Below are 18,704 nucleotides of genomic sequence, written 5' to 3' on the forward strand. Positions count from 1 at the left end.
CTTATTTCCTAGAAGTCAGTGGGTTTACCTGAGTTTCAGACCCATACATTAGAGGAAATGTGTTATAATTGGCTCACTTTGGGTTAAATGATTGATATTTTCAACATATGAAACCTGTTATTTTCTAGCTGAGGTTTACCCTGCTTCCCTATAGCTTCACAAACTTTCCATTTTAAATTACAGAACTTCCATGCTAATTATAAACTTTTATCTTTAAAAGTGGTGCTGCCTTTTAATCATATGCTGTAGTTGGGTTTTTTCCTAAAACCTTATAGAAGATGGCACTGTTCTTAATTTTGACCAAGAAAGATTTTACTCATCTAGCAGAAACTCCAGGCCTTATTAATAATACTCTAGGAAGTCTTGGTCAAAGACAGAATTTAATGCAAAGCAAAATGTTTAAAAACAAGAATTTATACTTACAGCATACACATGTTTATCTATGTTAGCCAAGGAAACAAAAATTCTTATTTTTTCCTCACCTATGGAATATATTGCTATTTTTCTCTTAATCAAAATTAGTCACAGCCGGGTTGGCTCAGGTAATGAGTAAAGCTGTGGTCAGCTCATGAAAAACCAGTTAGCATTAGTCTCTTCTCTATGGTTACCAGCTGTGCTCTAAACTTGAAAATCTGTGCCCCTGGAGGTGGAGGGTAGAATGATAAGTAAGTACAAGTCCAACTGTAGGGGGGTCCAAACTGCTAAATACATGTATCACGGGGATGGCTGTGCAGTAATCTTAACTCTGAGTGATAAAGAATCACAGCAATGGGATGGGCCATAGAAGACAACATTAACTCTGGTCATTAAAATACTAGTAAGAGTATATCTTTTTTCTCATTGTAGTTGACACTCAATATTATTTTGTATTAGTTTCAGGTATACAGGGTAGTGGTTGGGTGTAATGCTGGTGCTCAGCTCCTGGCAGGAGAATGCAGGATATGGTGAGGCCGAAAAGGAACAACAACGGAGATATGGATAGGGGGTTCATACCACTATATTCCAGAGTGGCTGGTGGAGACCCGGGAAGCAAATATCCCCCAGTACCCCAACAAGGGGTCTTCCTGCACCACAGTCTCGTGGGCGGCTCGTGGAGACACAGGAAGTAGGATCTGCAAGATTCGGGTCAACTGGTTACAGCTGATGGCCAACTATTAGTTACGTAAATGCTTGCACGTGCGGCTTACAAAGCTGAGCCAGCACCTTTCCATGTGATGAGTCCAAGAGCCTGGAAGCTGCTCTCTGGACTTCGTCCCAACATTAGGCATTTATATAATCTATGAAGTGATCCCTTGATAAGTTCAGTACCCATCTGACACATTACATACAACATTATTGACTATATTCCCCGTACTGTATTTCACATCCCCATGACTATTTTGGGACCACCAATTTGTAGTACTTCCTAATCCCTTCACTTTCTCACCCATCCCCTCTCCCAATCCCCCTCCCATCTAGCAACCATCAGTCTGCTCTCTGTATTGATGAGTCTATTTCTGTTTTGCTTGCTCATTTATTCTGTTCTTTAAGTGATCATATAGTATTTTTCTTTCTCAGTCTGACTTATTTCACGTAGCATAATATTCTCTAGGTCCATCCATGTTGCTGCAAATGGTAAGATTTCATTTTTTTTATGGCAGAGTGATACTCCATTGTATAAATGTACCACAATTTCTTTATCCAATTGTCTGTTGGTGGGCATTTCAATTATTTCCATATCTTGGCTATTGTGAATAGCACTGCAGTAAACATAGGGGTGCATATATTTTTTTGAATGAGTGTTTTAGATTTCTTGGATAAATACCCAGGAGTGGAATTATTGGGTCATAAGGTAATTCTATTTGAGGAACATCTGTTTTCAGTAGTGGCTACACCAATTTGCAATCCCACCAACAGTGCACAAGGGTTTCCTTTTCTCCATATCTTCTCCAACACTTGTTTGTTGATTTGTTGATATACCCATTCCGACAGGTGTGAGGTGATGTATCATTGTGGGTTTTATTTGCATTTCTCTGATGATAGGGAAGGCTCTTGTACTGAGAGAAATCTTATTCATTGATCCCAGTCTTGGCCAAGAAGCATATACCTTTTGGGCAGAACATAAACCATTCAGGCTTAGAAGTAGAAGGTAAGAGAAGGAAAGGGAGAGAATTTTTCATCATTTGGTCCAAAAAGGTCATTTTTCTAATCTTGATAATAGAAACAATTAGTCCATAAGCTAGAAAATATTCAAGAGATGGATGTGTTTCTTTGAACTTTCCTGTAAGGTGTGAGCAGGATGGGGCATGGGTCGATAAAGGCTCTCTTATGCAACTTTGCCTGTAAATTGGAAATCTAGGTTTGCATTCTGACTCTGTCACTCACCAGCTTTATGACCTTGAGTAAAAGATTTAACCTCTCTAAGCTTAATTATTCATACCTCCTATGAGCTTAAATGAGATAGTATGTTGCATAACAAGCATTCTTTCAGTGCTACCTGTACTACCCAGCCACATTTATCAAAAATGCAAAGTGCAATAATAGCCTACACAATAAGACTGGTGTGAAGTCCACCCCCCTCTCCCCCAGCTGATTCCTGTATTGCTAGGATTACGCCTTGATCAATGACCTATGGCTGGTTATTTCTGTTCTGAATAATAAGGGGCCACTCTGGTGCCAGGAGACCCTAAGCATACCACCATCCACAGGGTGCGCAAGCTGGAGATCTGGGAGTCAGTCACCACGATGCCTCCTGCCCAGCCATGTTGGAAGTTTTCAGTATCAATAAAGCCTCTTTGTTCTCTCTCTGTGTGTTCCTCAAGCCTAGAACACTCTATTTTCCACCTTCTATTCTTCTGGCTAACTTTTTTCCAAAGATGAGGTCTCCACAAAGATGCTAATTCCTTCAGAAAGACTTGTCTTATGCCAAAGTCTGGGTACAGTGTCCTCTTACAGCTCCACAGCACCCTATATTTCCAATAGCATAACACCCATGGCCCTGCATCATAATTGGTTGTTTCCTCATTTAGATGACCCTTCTGGTACTATCAATTCTGTAAAAGCAAGGATCTTGTCTTTATGTTTGTTATATCCCCTACACAGGGCACAGTACCTGGCATGTAGCAGTGATGGGTAATTATTTGTTGAATGAGATATTAAACTTCAGCACCTTTCCCTTTTCAAAACAAAAAATGACATAATTAGAACTCCCTTCTTATTTAAATGAGACCTATGCAGTGCTCCAAAATCATCACTCTGTGCAAACCTCTAAGAGAGCGGTGCTACCTTGAAATTGTTGGCTCCTGGCTCAGTGATGCAGAAAAAGATGGGGGAAGTAGAAGGGAAAGAATGTGAGGTGAGAATCACAAGATATGAGTTCTGCTCACCTATAGCACTCTGAAAACATCAATTAATGCATTCAAGACTCAGTTTTTCATTTATAAAAGAAGGGTTGGACACAAAGACCTTCCCTTGCTCTAAAATTCTATAGAATATCAGAAAAGCACACGCCAGGAATAGAAGCAACATGAGTTCATGGGTTGGTACTGAATGCCTTCATTCAGGGCCATGATGATAAACTGCCTGCTCACATCTTTCCAAGCCCACATCCTCCAGTGTTTCTGTGGCCCCTTTTCCTGCCTTCTCTATAAGCACCATGTAAGGAATTTTGCATAAAGAAAGTACTCCGTGAGTCTTCTCACTTGAAAAAAGTGGGCTCATTTTTATTTAGTCAACCTTAAAACAATTTTTCTAATAGTTTGAGTCTAAATATTTGGATCCAAAGAAGTTAAAAAGTTGGTGATATGAGGAATAAAGAATTAGGCAGAACACTCATTCCTAACTAAACTTAGAATACACGATGGACTTAAAATAAATTATGATTTTTCTCATTTTGGTATATCCATGGGTCCCAATACCCAAGACAGGAAGCCTGGAGTCATCCCAGATGCCTTCCTTTTATTGATATATCACATTCAATATGTCACTAATCATTCTCACTTGATCAAACAGAATTGCTGCCTAATATGTCTCCTGGCATATAATCTCACCTCTCTCCAGGAAAATTTTCGTTTCCTGGAGGAGAATCTGGCAATAGGTAGCAAAGTCATTGCAATTGCTCCTACTCTTCAACCAGCAATTAAACTTTTAGGAGTATATCTTAAGAGCCTAAACAGATATGGACACAAAGATGTATATACATAATGATGTTTCATGAACAATTATTGATGATAGCAAAACACATGGAAATAATACACATGTCCAATAATTGTTTCTCAGTTGGAATACTTCTATATGATGGAATGCTATGCAGTCATTAAAAATTGTTTTGTAGAAGGAAATTGATAGGAGAAAATGTTCAAAATACACTCACTGTTAAGTGAAAAAGCAGGTTATTAATCAACTGTAGTATGAAGCCATTAAAAATATGTATAATCACACATGCACATAGATGCATACATTATACACATATATAGAAAAGTGATCAGAATAATCTATATAGAGAATATATAGTACTCATTATATAGAAAAGTGATCTGAAAATTTACACCAAAATGTTAAGATCAGTTCTCTCTGAGTTGGTGGAATACAAGTACGTATTTCTGGGTTTCCATTATATGCATTCAATGTGTTTTATAATAGAAAATATATTATTAAAGTGCAACCACACAAATCTGGGTATGTCAGCTCTTCAGAGGATTCCTGTTACCACAAAATCCGAAGTCCTAACATGGCACCAGAGATCCTCCCCAAGCTATCCAGCCTAACCGCTCCTCCTCAGGTCTGCGTGTTCCCTTCCATTCACTTGACTCTCTAGCACCATCAGACCTGCCTCCTCTTTCACCTGCTGTGATTTTGCACATTCTGGGCCCTCTCCCTGGAATTCTGCCTTTCTGTGACTCGTAAACTCCAACTGACCCTTCAGAGACCACCTAGGAGAGGTTCTCGTTGGAGAAGCTTTCCCTGCCTCCCTGTCCTAGTCCTCTGAGGTGGCTACTCTTTCGTTTGGGCTACCTTTCCATACCTCCATGCTTGCGTGCACCCTTCCACTACAGTTATACGATAACTGTAAAAAGTTATACGATAACTTTTCTGTCTTCCCTACAAAGCTGTGAACTCTGTGAAAGCAGCGGTCAGGGCTTGGTCTTCCCTAAATCAAGCACTGAAGCAGGAACTGAAACAAATGACACAAATTGAAAGGAAGAATTTCTGCTTCCTACGCATTTATGTTGGTTATGCTTGAAATTCACAGCCGACTTGGTCTACTTTAAATTACTGCAGGTTCTGAACTGTTGGACCCAATGCAATTTGTAGGCCCAAACTGCACAAGCTTAAGCACCTTTCAAAATAGCTCATTTCTACCAGATAAGCTTATTAAAATAGTAAAATGATCCACATATATAAATACAGCTCAAAGTGAAGAAATAAAAAATAAAGAACAGTTTCATTGCTAAGAGTAAATTAGGTTTTGAGCTCTTAATAAAGGAAGAAAAGCATGGAAGTGTGGTATTTGTTACAGTGCATTGATTTTGGTTAAATGTTTTAGTAAGACATAAATATGGCCAATTTTATCAACATTAAATAATTACAGTTGATGTAATAGCCACACTTTTTAGGATTACATTTTTCTATGTAAATACTTTCCTCCTAAATAATTAAAAATTACTTAAGTCATGCCAATATTACAAATGGTAAAGTAAGTCTAAGACTATCATAACACTGGGAATAAAAGTTGTTTTTAGTTCAGTCCCTTTACCAGAATTTCTCAAATTTGGGATTTAAATATCATCAAAATGTGCAAAACTGTTTTATGCTGTTCATTTGTCACATCATCATATTATGGGAGACTCCGCCTTGGATGCAAATCATATTTAGGGTGGCTCATCATTTTAGCAAATATTAAAGCTCTGTGTTCTCAAATCTCTCTTCCTCTATACCAGACATGTATTTGACTTTAAGAGATTGGTATTTAATGGACAATTGTCTTCTGACTTTAAGAGAGCAAATTATTAACAATCAACAGCAGAGCAAGAGACACAAAAGGTTTTACTAATGATGTACTGGACTGACTTTCAAAAATATCTCTACCTGTAAATCTGTATTCTTGAAATAGCTTCTATTATTAAAATACACCAACACTTGTAAGGTAGAAAACTAGTGAAGGCAGAAGAAGAAAATGTGAGTCCAAGAATGATATTATCTAAATTATTATTATTATTTTTTTTATGTAACATAGATCAGACCAGCTTCATTCTTCTAGGGCCTCAATGATACTCTACCAGGCATTAATTTTAAAGCCTCAAGCCACCTTGAGTCACTCAATAGAAACAAAAATCTAAGCAGGGGGCAGAGAAGACTAGCAATTTAAAAAAAAAAAAAACAAGAAAGAAAGAAATGCAACTGGAGAAAATAAGATGTGTTTTGTTCCACTAGAAATATGACTCTTCATTTTCCCAATCTAACCAGGGCTTGTTCTTGTAATATGAATAATATAGCTGTAACTCATCAGAACTGTCTACATTTTAATTTGAAAAATAGTTCCTATGTTAATCTTTAATAGCCTATCTTCTGGACCAACAGAAAGAGTTACAAAAGAAGTCATTTACAGTGCCGTAATTAAGGCCTATGAGAAGCATATTCAGTAATGTGGTGCTGTTCTCCTTTTCATCCAATGGCCTCAATGGTATATAGATCCACCATTTGATCAGTGCATCTGGCCCCAGGGGCTTCATGGTCTGCAAGCCACAACCTACTAATAAGCACCCTCCAGCTTGTTTGTTAAACAGATCAGTCCTGGCAGGCACCCAAAACTCCAGTCCTTGAAACTTGGAGCTCTTTAACTTGCATGGCCTATTGTGTGGCAAGCAAGAGAATAAACTATGTACCTCATAAATGCAGAGCAATTATGGATCAGTTAGTAATACAGCTGTGGCTCAAAAGATTGCTTACCTAAACCAAATCGAGGCCTAATTTATTTTTGTATTGTCTTTGTTAAAAACCAAACAAACAGCTCTACAGAGCTTGTATACACAGTAAAGAAAATGACTGCATTTTCTTTATAAACAAGATGGCAACTCTTGGCTAAAAGACATCATCCTCAGTAGCTGAGGGTTTTCGTTCAGAACCAAGCCATTGCTTGTTGTAGATTCATGAGGTTGTTTAAGGAAACACAGTAGAATGCTTTCTTTGCTAGAAGTTCAGTGTGCTGGAGCTGGGGGCGCTGTACGATGCTGTTTTTTGTTATAGACTCCAGATAAGATACCATCAACTTCAAGCATAAGGATATAAAAATGAAGTAGCTTTCATTTACAAAGCAATGGTGAAGTAGCTTGAGTTTGTGTGCATTAATCCACCAGTGATTATTATGTATACAGATAGACCTCTTTGGGAAACCACTGTTATAATCAAATTAATACTTGCCAGAAACAAAACAAACAAAAAACACTTTAGGTTTGTAATGCTATTAGCATTAACCTACCTGGAAATGGCTTAGTGTAGCAATAGCATATACTTTTTACTCCATAGCTAATGTTTTTCCTACTGTTTGAGGACCTACACTGTGATAAGTGCATTCAATGACAATACTTAAACCCTTGAGAACATATTGTGAAAAGACGTGGCAATCTTCATTTTAGGAAATCTATAATTTTGAAAATGTCTACACAGATAATAATAGATAATAATAATAGTAAGACTGGTTTGAAGGAGATAGCATCTAGACCTGGTTTCATTATTTATTAATCACATGACCTTAAGCAAGTAACATTATCTCACTGAGCCTCAGTCTACTCATCTACTCATCTGTAAAATGGAGTAACTTATTCTGCCTGTTTCGGGGGGATGTTAAGCAGGAGAAGTTAAAAGAGTGTGTAAGTATTTTGTAATATGCAGACACCCACAAATGTAAACTCTTCTTGTTTTTGCTAAATAGAAACAAACTTAGAGAACTAGCAAGCACCTTCTTGCTCCAGCTGCCTCAGGCTCGTGGGTCTGGAGAAGACAGCAGGGAAGAGAAAAGAGGGCAATGCCATAGACTGATCTAAAATCACAGAAAGACTAAGTCCAACTTACATCCAAAAATGCCACGAAGGAGTCCTGGTAGATTAGAGCAGAATTAGGGAAGAGACTTACAAGTGTGTGCAGGGTTCAAGGTGGCATCTTGGAAAGGCAACTTCTTCCAGGAAAAAAGGTGTGTGTGGGGGGTGAGGGTGGTGGGTAAGGTGGTAAGTGGGAAGGGAGAAATGCCTCCTGAAAATTGCACAGTGAAGAAGGAAAAAGCAAGAGTGAACAAGTTAGGATCCTTAAAGACAAAAGAATATTAAAAACAAAAAAATCCAAGAATGCACAATCCTTCTTCCCATCAATCCCTCAACATACACACAGATGCATTCACACACACGGAGCCAACCAGTTAAAAAAAAAAAAAAAATATATATGTATATATATTACGTATGGAGATATATATATATATATATTACATATGGATATATATATATATATATATATATATATATATATATATATATATATATATCCATACTTTGCTACACTGACAGCAGAGGGAGCACTTGAACTAGGAATCTTGCAAACCATCCCAAATTGCCAACCTATCCACAAAAATGCAGATAGGCAAACAATTTTTGTTTAAGCAAAAAATACCATAAAATAAAATTAAAACAATTCTGCTATAAAAATTACTACCTCCCCCAGCCCTTCTACTTCTCCCTGTGTGGCAAATCAGAGAACTGAGGTTCCATGGAGCCGGGATTGTCCTGCTAGGACACCCTGCTCAAATAAATGCTTGCCTGTGAGGTCACAGCCACAGAAACCACCACCAATGAAAGCACAAAGGCCAGTTAGAAGATCATGAACTGGAGATGGTGATGGATTGCTCTAGGGAAGGTGGTGAAAGTAGTAGGATTCAAGATGTATTTTAAAAGTAACACCAGAATTGTTGATGAACTGGATGTGAGGTAAGGAGGGGAAAACAAAGAACATATCCTAGGGCTTTGATCTGAACAACTGGGAGAATGTAAGTATTATGGACTGAGCTAGCCCTGGGGGAAGTGAGTGAGAATCCAAAATTTGTTCATGTTAAGTTTCAAGTGGCTTCTAAATATACATTTATGAATTTGATGTTTTTAATGCTATTATAAATTGTATTATTTTAATTTCCATTTCCAATTGTTTAGCTCTATTTTGTTTTTGTATGTTGATCTTACATCTTGCTACCTTGCTAAATTCACTTATTAGTTTCCAGTAAGTTTTATATAGGTGCCTTAGGATTTTCTACATAGATAATTCTGTCATCTGTGAGTAAACACAGTTTTATTTTGTCCAGTCTAATATGTATGCTTTTTATTTCTTTTTCTTGCCTTATTGCTCTGGCGAGGACCCCAAATACAATGTTAAGTTGAGTACTGTGAGTGTACATATTTGCCTTGTTCCCTACCTTAAAGAGAAAGCATTTAGTGTGATGTTGTAGATTCTGTGTAGATGCCCTTTATCAAGTTAATCAAGTTCCCTTCTGTGTTACTTTGGGTCCTTGAAGAAGTCGATGCCAGGGTGGGATTAAATGTGCAAGAGAGACACTGGGGGAAATGCCTGTGTAGGATAAAGGGGGAGGAAGTGAAGTATTCAGGAGAGACTTCATATCTACTGCAGGTCCCACATCTGTGAAAGAAATGCAGGAAGTCTTGGTAGCTACGTAACCATGTGGTATGAACCAAACCTTCATACTTGAGGGGTCTGGGCTCTCGGTGATAATACCCTTCTCAGTCTAGCATTGCTGCACAAGTCCATTCATAGTTACAGCAGGACAAGGGAGTAGTACCAAGGGTACCCAAGTGGATCACTTGGGTTCCACATGTTTTCTTCCCTGTCCCCATTATATAAAAGCAGCCCTAATATCCCCTGCTGATTAGAGTCAATTATCCCTCCCAAGAGAGTGATTCTTCTTGTTTGTTATTCTCTGGACACAAGAAGTTATGAGTGCCCTGGGGGAAACTGTAATTCATAGTTCAATGTGACATTTTCTATGTCCCCTTGTAAGAGTGCACCCTCTTTGGGCATCAGAATCTGTAGAACCCACAGATACAGGACTGGGAGACAAACTCCCAGTGGGTAAGTGGGGTTGGATGTTTAGAGTTCGGGATAGATTTTCCTTGGAAGTAGAAGTTCACAGTGATGAGACCATGCATAGCCTCCATCTCTCACCACTCTGTTAATATTTCAATCCTGCCAGTTCAGGGGGAGGCCAATATTAAAAATTGATTGTCAACTGGCCAATGCATTTTATCTACTGACTGAAGCTTTTTGTTAAAGAATGGTATAAAAATCTTCTTATTTCATGTTCATTCACACATGTTCATCCACTTGCCTTCACCCTAGACCTCATTTCTTCCACTCCTTTCCCTTCCGGGTCCCTGACCAGATGGCCACGTGCTGACTACTGTCCAAGGATATGGGTATCTTCTCACCTTAGGTCATGTCTCTCTACACAAAATGGATGACCAGGTGCACCACTCACAGCTCTATTAAGAAGGCTTTCTCTTCTTATTGAGCTTCAAGGCCACCCTGAATATATCTACAATGCAGCTTCCATCAATTTTTTACCTGTTCCCACATATTAAACTGATCCATCTATAAAGAAAGCTCAGGCTTTTCCCTTCTTCAGTTGATTATATGGGACCCCTCCATATAGCTATAGTTACAAGCTGAGGCAGGGGAGCTCTGTGCTGGTTTACATGGGAATCCAGGCTATCTGCTCATGCCCAGCTTATTCAGGCTGTCTGGTAATATTTGGGCTTTATCCCAGATGTAACATTTCCATCTTATTACAGACTATTGCTGGGCATGTCAGACCTTATCACTTGGTGGGTTCAATACAACCCAGGTTACAATGGACATACGGCTATCTGATGCCATGGTCAAGTGTTTCTAGCATGTTACTAGACCATAGTATAGACAAAACACTTGCTCATGGAATATCAAGTTGGAATTTTCCACCCTCTCAATTTTCTAAATAATTTTTATGGTGTCGGTAATTCTTTCTTGAATGTTTGATAAAACTCACCAGTGAAGCCAACTGGGCCTGGCAACTTCATTGTTGCAAAGTTTTAAATTATAAATTCAATTTATTTCATAGATATAAAATTATTCATATTTTCTACTTATTCTTGTTTTTGTGTTATTTTTTAATTTGTTTCTTTCAAGGAATTTTTCCATTTCACCTAAATTCTTGGATTTACTGGCAAAACGATAAGCATAATATTCCCTATATCTTCCTAATATTCCAATATCTTCCTAATGTCTGTCAGGTCTGTAGTGATGCTTCATTTTTCACTCTTGACATTAATAATTTGAGTCCAGGGCCAGCCAAGTGGCGCGTTGGTTAAGAGCTGGCTTTTGAAGCCAGCTCTGAGCAGCAGGGCCCCGGTTTGAGGGAAGAAAGAAGAAGAGACAGGGGAGAGATGAAGACCAGTGTAGGAGGCCAATTTCTTAAGGAAATTATGACAAATTCAAATTTGATAGATCAAGAAAAAGCCTTAAGTATTTTGTTTATAATGGTAAGGTAAATAGCAGAAGAACCAAAAAATTAAGTTTAAACTAACAATATTTGAAAGACAGGGAGAAGAGTGGGTCTAAGAAAAAATTCTCGTCTTTCAGACTGGAAAACAACAGATATCTCTACAGTTGATAAAGAAAAAATAAAAATAAACACATTTCTTTTTAAATTATGGAGGTAACAACTAAAAAACCAAGAAAAGAGAATCCAAAAAATTACTTCTTTAAGGATTGAACTGGAGATGGGGGACATTTGTTTTTCATTTTACATATTTTACATATTTCAATACTGTCTGAATTTTCATGTTCATGAGTATGTTTTACTTTTATCATAGTTTTCAAAGGAATAATTTTTAAAAGTCTTCATAAGAAAATATGTATGTAACATATAAAACTGTATGTGCTATCAAGTTTATTAACACAAAGTATAAATATTTTTCATGCTTTTCTTTATTATCTTTTTTATTATGTTATATTTACAATCAGAAGAAAAAACTAATTTTAAAATGTTCTCTTTTCTCTGATGACAGCATGTGATTTATAGAATCTGGTCCCCAAACTATGGAGAGCTCTTCACATGCCTCTCCTTCCTCTTAGCCCATAATCTTGAGATATGTCAGATTTTTGCAACAAAACAGGCCTTTGACATCTAAGCTTATCTGCAGTGACAGGAAAACTCTCCTAGTCCTGAATGGCTCATAGTACCAAATCTTGTCCAGATTCAGTAATTTCATTTATATATATATATATATATATATATATATATATATATATATATATATATATATCCATATTTAGTTCAAATATTTTTGGCCCAAAATTCCCTCAAAACTCCTGAGTTGTTTCAACCTAAAAATTTTCTGATGTAATATTTTTTAAATGCTAAATAATCTTAAGTAGGCATGTAATTATTACAAATAAATTTGTTTTCCTTCACAGACCTCACATTTCCTAGATAAAAATGGAAACATCCACTAAACTTGCACGTTACCATGTAGATTGTGGAAAAGATTTTAGAAGTCACCTTGACAATCACTTTTAGTGACCCTTATTCTAACCTCAACTTTCCAAATATGTGATGCTAAATAGAGATCAACTGTAAAAATGCACAAGCAAACATTACTAAGTAGTTTGACCATCATGGTAGGCAGCCTCTATGTTGTGGCATTGAAAGGATAGGAAAGAGTCTGTCTTCCCAAAACACGCCCACAATCAATTCCCAAATCTCACTGTTGGAGCCACATTCTTGTGAACCAAGCAATAAAAAGGCAAGTCCAATAGGCCTATCAACTCTCCATACCTAAGTATAAATTGAATTCTCCTTCTTTCCAAATGGACAAGTCAAAGTTGACAGCGGGAAGAAACTCCCCGGTGAAAGAAAGCTTGGCTGAGGATCACTGGGCAGCCTGAATGGCCCAGGACCACTGGAGGGCTGCGGAGGATATGACCATCAGAGGACAGGAAGGGACACAGATACGGGGTGGGGAGGCTCTGCTTGTACAGGGACAGCAGAAACTAAGATGCCTGGTCCCATGGAAGCTGTCACACCAGCCCTGGATGCCTGCCCTCAACCTCTTCTGAACCTAAGTGAGAAATATTGAGTTGTCGGAAAAGTCATGACGTATTTTGTCTATGTTTTTCAAAGGTCATTTATTTATATAAAGAACAAAGATCAATCAATGATATATTGCCCGTTTTATTCGATAACCTTTTGCCATCTTTCGGTGAGCTTCATAATTCCTCATTCATAGAAGGACCTGTCTTTATTTGCGAAAAACTGAATAAGGAGCTGATTTACAGCCTCATCTGAATTGAATGTTATACCACGCAAGGAGTTTTGAAGAGAGCGAAACAAGTGGAAGTCTGATGGCACAAGATCAGGCGACTATGGTGGGTGTGGCAACACATCCCATCCAAGCTCCAATAATTTTTGACGGGTGATCAAACTTGTGTGTGGTCTCTCATTGTCACAATGGAACACAACTCCTTTACAATTAACAAGCTCTGGACATTTCTGGATGATTCGTTCAAACTGTCCAACTGCCGACAGTACACATTCGAATTAATTGTTTGGTTCCTTGGTAGGAGCTCAAAAAACACAACACCTTTAAAATCCCACCACAATGAGAGCATAATCTTCCTCTGATGAATGTCTGCTTTCAATGTCATTTGAGGCAAATCATCACATCGGGACCAAGAACGTTTGCACACCACATTGTTGTAAACAATTCACTTCTCATCACCGGTTATTATTTGCTTCAAAAAAGGATCATTTTCCTTATGTTTAATGAGCATATTGCAGATGTTTATATGTGCCATCAAATGAACTTCTTTGACTTCATGTGGAACCCAAATATCAAGCTTGCTTACATATCCCAGCTTCTTCAGGTGGTCGTGAATGCTTGAATGATGGATGTTCAATATTTCTGCAATCTCTCGTGTTGTGTAACGTGGGTTTGACTCGATCAATGCCTTTATTTTGTCGTCATCAACAATCATGTGGGCCTCCCTGGCCGAGGAGCGTCGTTGAGATCAAACTCACCAGCACGGAATTTTGTGAACCATCGTTGGCACTGACGTTCTTGTAGAGCATTGTCACCATAAACTTTATGCAACTTTTCACAAGCTTGATGTGCATTCTTCCCTTTATGGATGTAAAACAGTAAAATATGGCAAAAATGCACAGTTTGGTCTTTCATCTTCAACTTGTTGTAAAATCTCCAAAACTTAACCAAATCGCTCAATTTTTTTTAGAATGAAGCTAGAACTGTCAGCTGTCAAATGACATAGTCATAGCATAGCTGTGAATGACTCTAGTACTTCCAAAAATGAACTGCACCATCATTTGCAAACATGCGTCAGGACTTTTCCAACAACCCAATACATTTCTACCTTGTTTGAGTCATTGTTATTTAGTGCTGTATCATGTCTGCAGCCAAACCTAATCCTATGTGATACACAAGAAGTTACCTCCTTTCATCATCCCAGGTACATAGCATCATTACCTTTAGTTTACAGATGAGGAAACTGAGACACAGAGAGGTTATCTGTCTAAGGTAACATACCTGGTAAGAGGACTGCCAACCATGCCAGGTTAATAGAAAAGGAGCAAAGGGCTGGCAACATGGCTTTCAGAGTAAGGGCACAGGAAAAACCCTCAAACCAGCAGATTCATCCTCGCCCAAAACGGGTCAAGTGTAATTCACATTTTGTCCATGGGAATAAGTGTCTTGTATTATCTGAAGTCTTCAAAACTTCTACCACTTCTACCACTTGAACTGTACAGCCTCTCCTAAAACACATACACACACACCCCAGATTTTGGAGCAGAAACACAGCAGCCTTAGGACATTCTAGATAATTGACAGTTCCCTTTTAATTCAAGGTTGAGCAGAAAATGCTCTCTATTTTCACTCTCCTTTCAAAAATTTAGCAATTAATTTTCCTGCTTTACTGAGTATAATGAAGATAGTGGAACTTTTATTTGACAAATGATGATCCAGAAATTGCTTCACGCTATTACACCGCATTAAAGCAGTCAACTTGGGAATTCAAAGGTCTGTGTTCTAGGACCATCTCAGCCACTGATGAGCTCACAGTTTTAGACGTCGCAATTGACATCCAGCTCCCCCTTTCCTCATTAAGAAAGATGGTGATCACTTCATAAGTTACATAAATGTCTAACCACTAGGCTGTACACCTGAAACTAATATAATACTGAATGTCAGCTGTAACTGAAAAATAAACAATGATTGAACTAGATCATGTTTTTTTCAAGTTAACAAATATTTTATTGAAGTGTAACATACACAGGAGTACAAAAATCATAAACTCAAGGAATTATCACAAAGTGAATCCACTCACTTGTATAAGCACCTTAGGTCAAGGATTAGACTAGAAATCTCCTTGAGCCCTATCACTAAATATGTTTTCTATGGCCTTTTCTAGTCCGAATTCTCCATGATTCGGAATATGGCATGTGTAAATGAAGAAAATGTAGAAAGCATGTCGTAGAAGGTTTTGGGTTTTTTTTTTCTTCGTAACTCCCTCTGAAGAAGTTGTTTAATTGACTCCATTACCCTGCCCCCAGCCCTCCTAAAACAATCAAGTACAGTAAAAACACCTCAGATTGACGGAGGCTCCTGGTCATTTAGGAGCTGCTTACATAAGACTTTACTATAATTCTACTTACCATGAGGCCTGAGAAGATTGGGGGGATTAGAGTTACAGCCCTAATAATTTGCCTTTACAGATTTAACCTGAAATAACAGGCTGAAGGGACAAATAAAATGAGCAGTTTCCTGGATAATTCTGATAGATGTAAGTATGGAACCCTGTTGAAAAAAAGTAACAAGTTGGTAGTATGGCTCTAAAGAGGCAGAGAAGGGAAATGGCTAGGGTTTCTCTGACCCTAATTAAGGGCTTGGCACGGTTCTGACTCCTGTGGTTTGCCGCCTCTGAGCAGTTCTGCTCCTTCTCTTACAGTGTTAGGTGTCAGGGTGACAGATGTATTTCTTCGTGGGCAATCTCCTTCATGTGGAACTTTGCCAGCAGTCCAGAAATAAGCAGAAAAAGAGAGAGAGAGAGAGAGAGAGAGAGACTGACCGACTCTCAGGAGCCAGAGTGACAGAGACTATGAACTTAGCTGTGTTCCTAACACATTCTCATTAATTCATTCATCCACTCGTTCAAATGCCTCCTTTTGGGCAGCATTTGTCTAGGGCAGCAGTTCTCAACCTTCCTAATGCCGTGACCCCTTAATACAGTTCCTCATGTTGTGGTGACCCCCAACCATCAAATTATTTTCGTTGCTACTCTATAACTGTAATTTTGCTACTGTTATGAATCGTAATGTAAATATCTTTTTGTTTTCCGATGGTCTTAGGCGACCCCTGTGAAAGGGTCATTCGACCACCAAAGGGGTTGCGACCCACAGGTTGAGAACCGCTGGTCTAGGGGCTGTGGAACGCACAAAGATTTAGAAGCTATAGAAGACAAGGCTATTTCAGTCATCAAAGAAATGACAGTCTGTATTACTGATATTTCAGTGATTAAATAGAGAGGGTAAGTTAAATGATTCTTTTAAAGGACACAGGTCTGACACATAAGTATATATTTCTAGGATTAAGCCTGCATTCAGAGTCCATTTATGACTGAGGTTTGATCTGCTAATGCTGATGGAATTGTAACATAAATGAAGATGAAAGAATTAAATAGCAGACTTCAACCACCAACCTACCTGAGAGAATTTATTTCCAGAGAATGGTAGCTAAAAGGTGAAGAAAAAGAAGTTAAGAACAGTGCAATTAAATAGATGACTGGAACCCTCACGTTTCACCCATTCATTAACATAAAAATAGTGCCCCCTAGGAGTTTTTAGTTTGCTGAACCAATTACAATGGCACAAGCTAAGGGCGTAACAATACTTATGACCTAAAAAGTTCTTGATCAGAAAAGATCCCTGAAAAGTCATCTATTCCAGCTCCTTGCTATTAAATAAGACCCTGTTCTATCTTCCTAGAGAGGGGAAACAAATTTGCTCTTAAAAGCCTTGAGGAAGGAGGATCTATAATTATCCTGGATCTAACCATTCGCCTGCTAAATCAACTTAACATGTTTACAGTCCTCTCATTCTACTTCTGCCTTTGTAGAGAGAGAACAGTGATCTTCATATAAGAAGAATACTATCGAGTTCACTCTCAGCCTCATTTTAGCCTTTCTTCCTAACCTTGACTTTCCACTTCTCTCATCTCAGCTCCTGGAAACTGTCCCTTATGTTCTCCGTGTTTCACCCGCACTGTGATATCCAAATATGAACTGTCCAGGAAATTTCTTCAGGCTGCCTCAAGATCATTCCTAATCTCTTAAACAAAAAGTTAAAAAGTCAAAGGAATTTGGAAACTCCAATTCCACAGATATTTACGAAGTGAAGGCACTGTGCTAGGTTCTAGGAAAGAGAGGCACAGATTTTTGTAATAGCACAAACACAGAAACAATCCTGTTGTGCCACAGTTATAAGACCTCTGTCACTTCTATTCCTGGAATACCAGGAGGCAGGTACAAAGTGAGGTAAATCTATGGGTTTCGACAAGATCATGTCTCCAAGGCAGACTGCTGAATGAAAAGGACAAGTTGCAGAAGAAAAGAAATAATAGCTAACACTTATATAGGTCTTGGCATGTGCACACAAAGCTATTTCAACAGTCATATGTGTAAATACATGAAAAAGAAAAAAGTCTCAAAACAATATACCCCAAACAACCAAACACATGATCATGGTGAGATTAGGAGAAGTAATCATGGGAAGATTAAGTTTCTCTATGTCCCTTGATCTTTTTTTATGCAAAAGGAATTTATGTTACTCAGTAATTAATAACTTTTTTATTTAAAAGCTGAGTAAGGCATAGCTCCTCACTTCAAATTGTCCCTAATTGAGTTGAGGTGGGGGCAGGGAAAAGGAGAGGGCAGTTGTTCCATTGAATCCACAAAGCTGTGCTGGGAGGAACAGTGTCTGTATCGGAGTGAGGTACAGGTTGTTACGGGGAAGGACAGAACACAGACCCCAACAAAGGCTTCTCAGGGAAGATGGTGTTTGACATAAGCTTGCAAAGATAGGGAGGATGCAAATGTCAGGATGTCAGAGCTGGGGTGCATCTTAAGCAAAGAGGACAACATGAGAAGAGGCTAAAAGGCAGAAAGGAGTAAGACAGGCAGTGCTTCATTTGGCATAGAGTAGGGAGTCTTAGAAAGTTTGTGAGCAAGGGGTTGATCTAATTGATGATGCAGCTGAGGAATGCTACTTCGGCCACAGTGTAAAGAGTACCTTAGACTGGACAGATCCTGGTAATGGTTTGAGAAGACCTACACAGAAGGTAGCAACAGGGAGAAAGACAAGAAGAGATGCCTGAGAAGCGAAAGTTACAAGATCTAGCCAAAAAAAATGGCAGAATCTAAGATGATGCCAAGGCATGAAGCCCAAAAGAGCATCACTGAAAATTTAAATGTGAAATACTTAGAAATACGTCTCACAAATGGAGCTACTGTATCTAGGAAAGTAGAGACAGAGAGAGATGGCAGTTCAAAACTACAATGTGACATGGAGATAGGTGACATTGTCAGGTGCTGAAAGAACACCCTGAGGACAGTAACAATAGGTAACT

Source organism: Hipposideros armiger, unplaced genomic scaffold, assembly GCF_001890085.2.
Source record: "Hipposideros armiger isolate ML-2016 unplaced genomic scaffold, ASM189008v1 scaffold_23, whole genome shotgun sequence".
NCBI classification, from domain to species: Eukaryota; Metazoa; Chordata; class Mammalia; order Chiroptera; family Hipposideridae; genus Hipposideros; species Hipposideros armiger.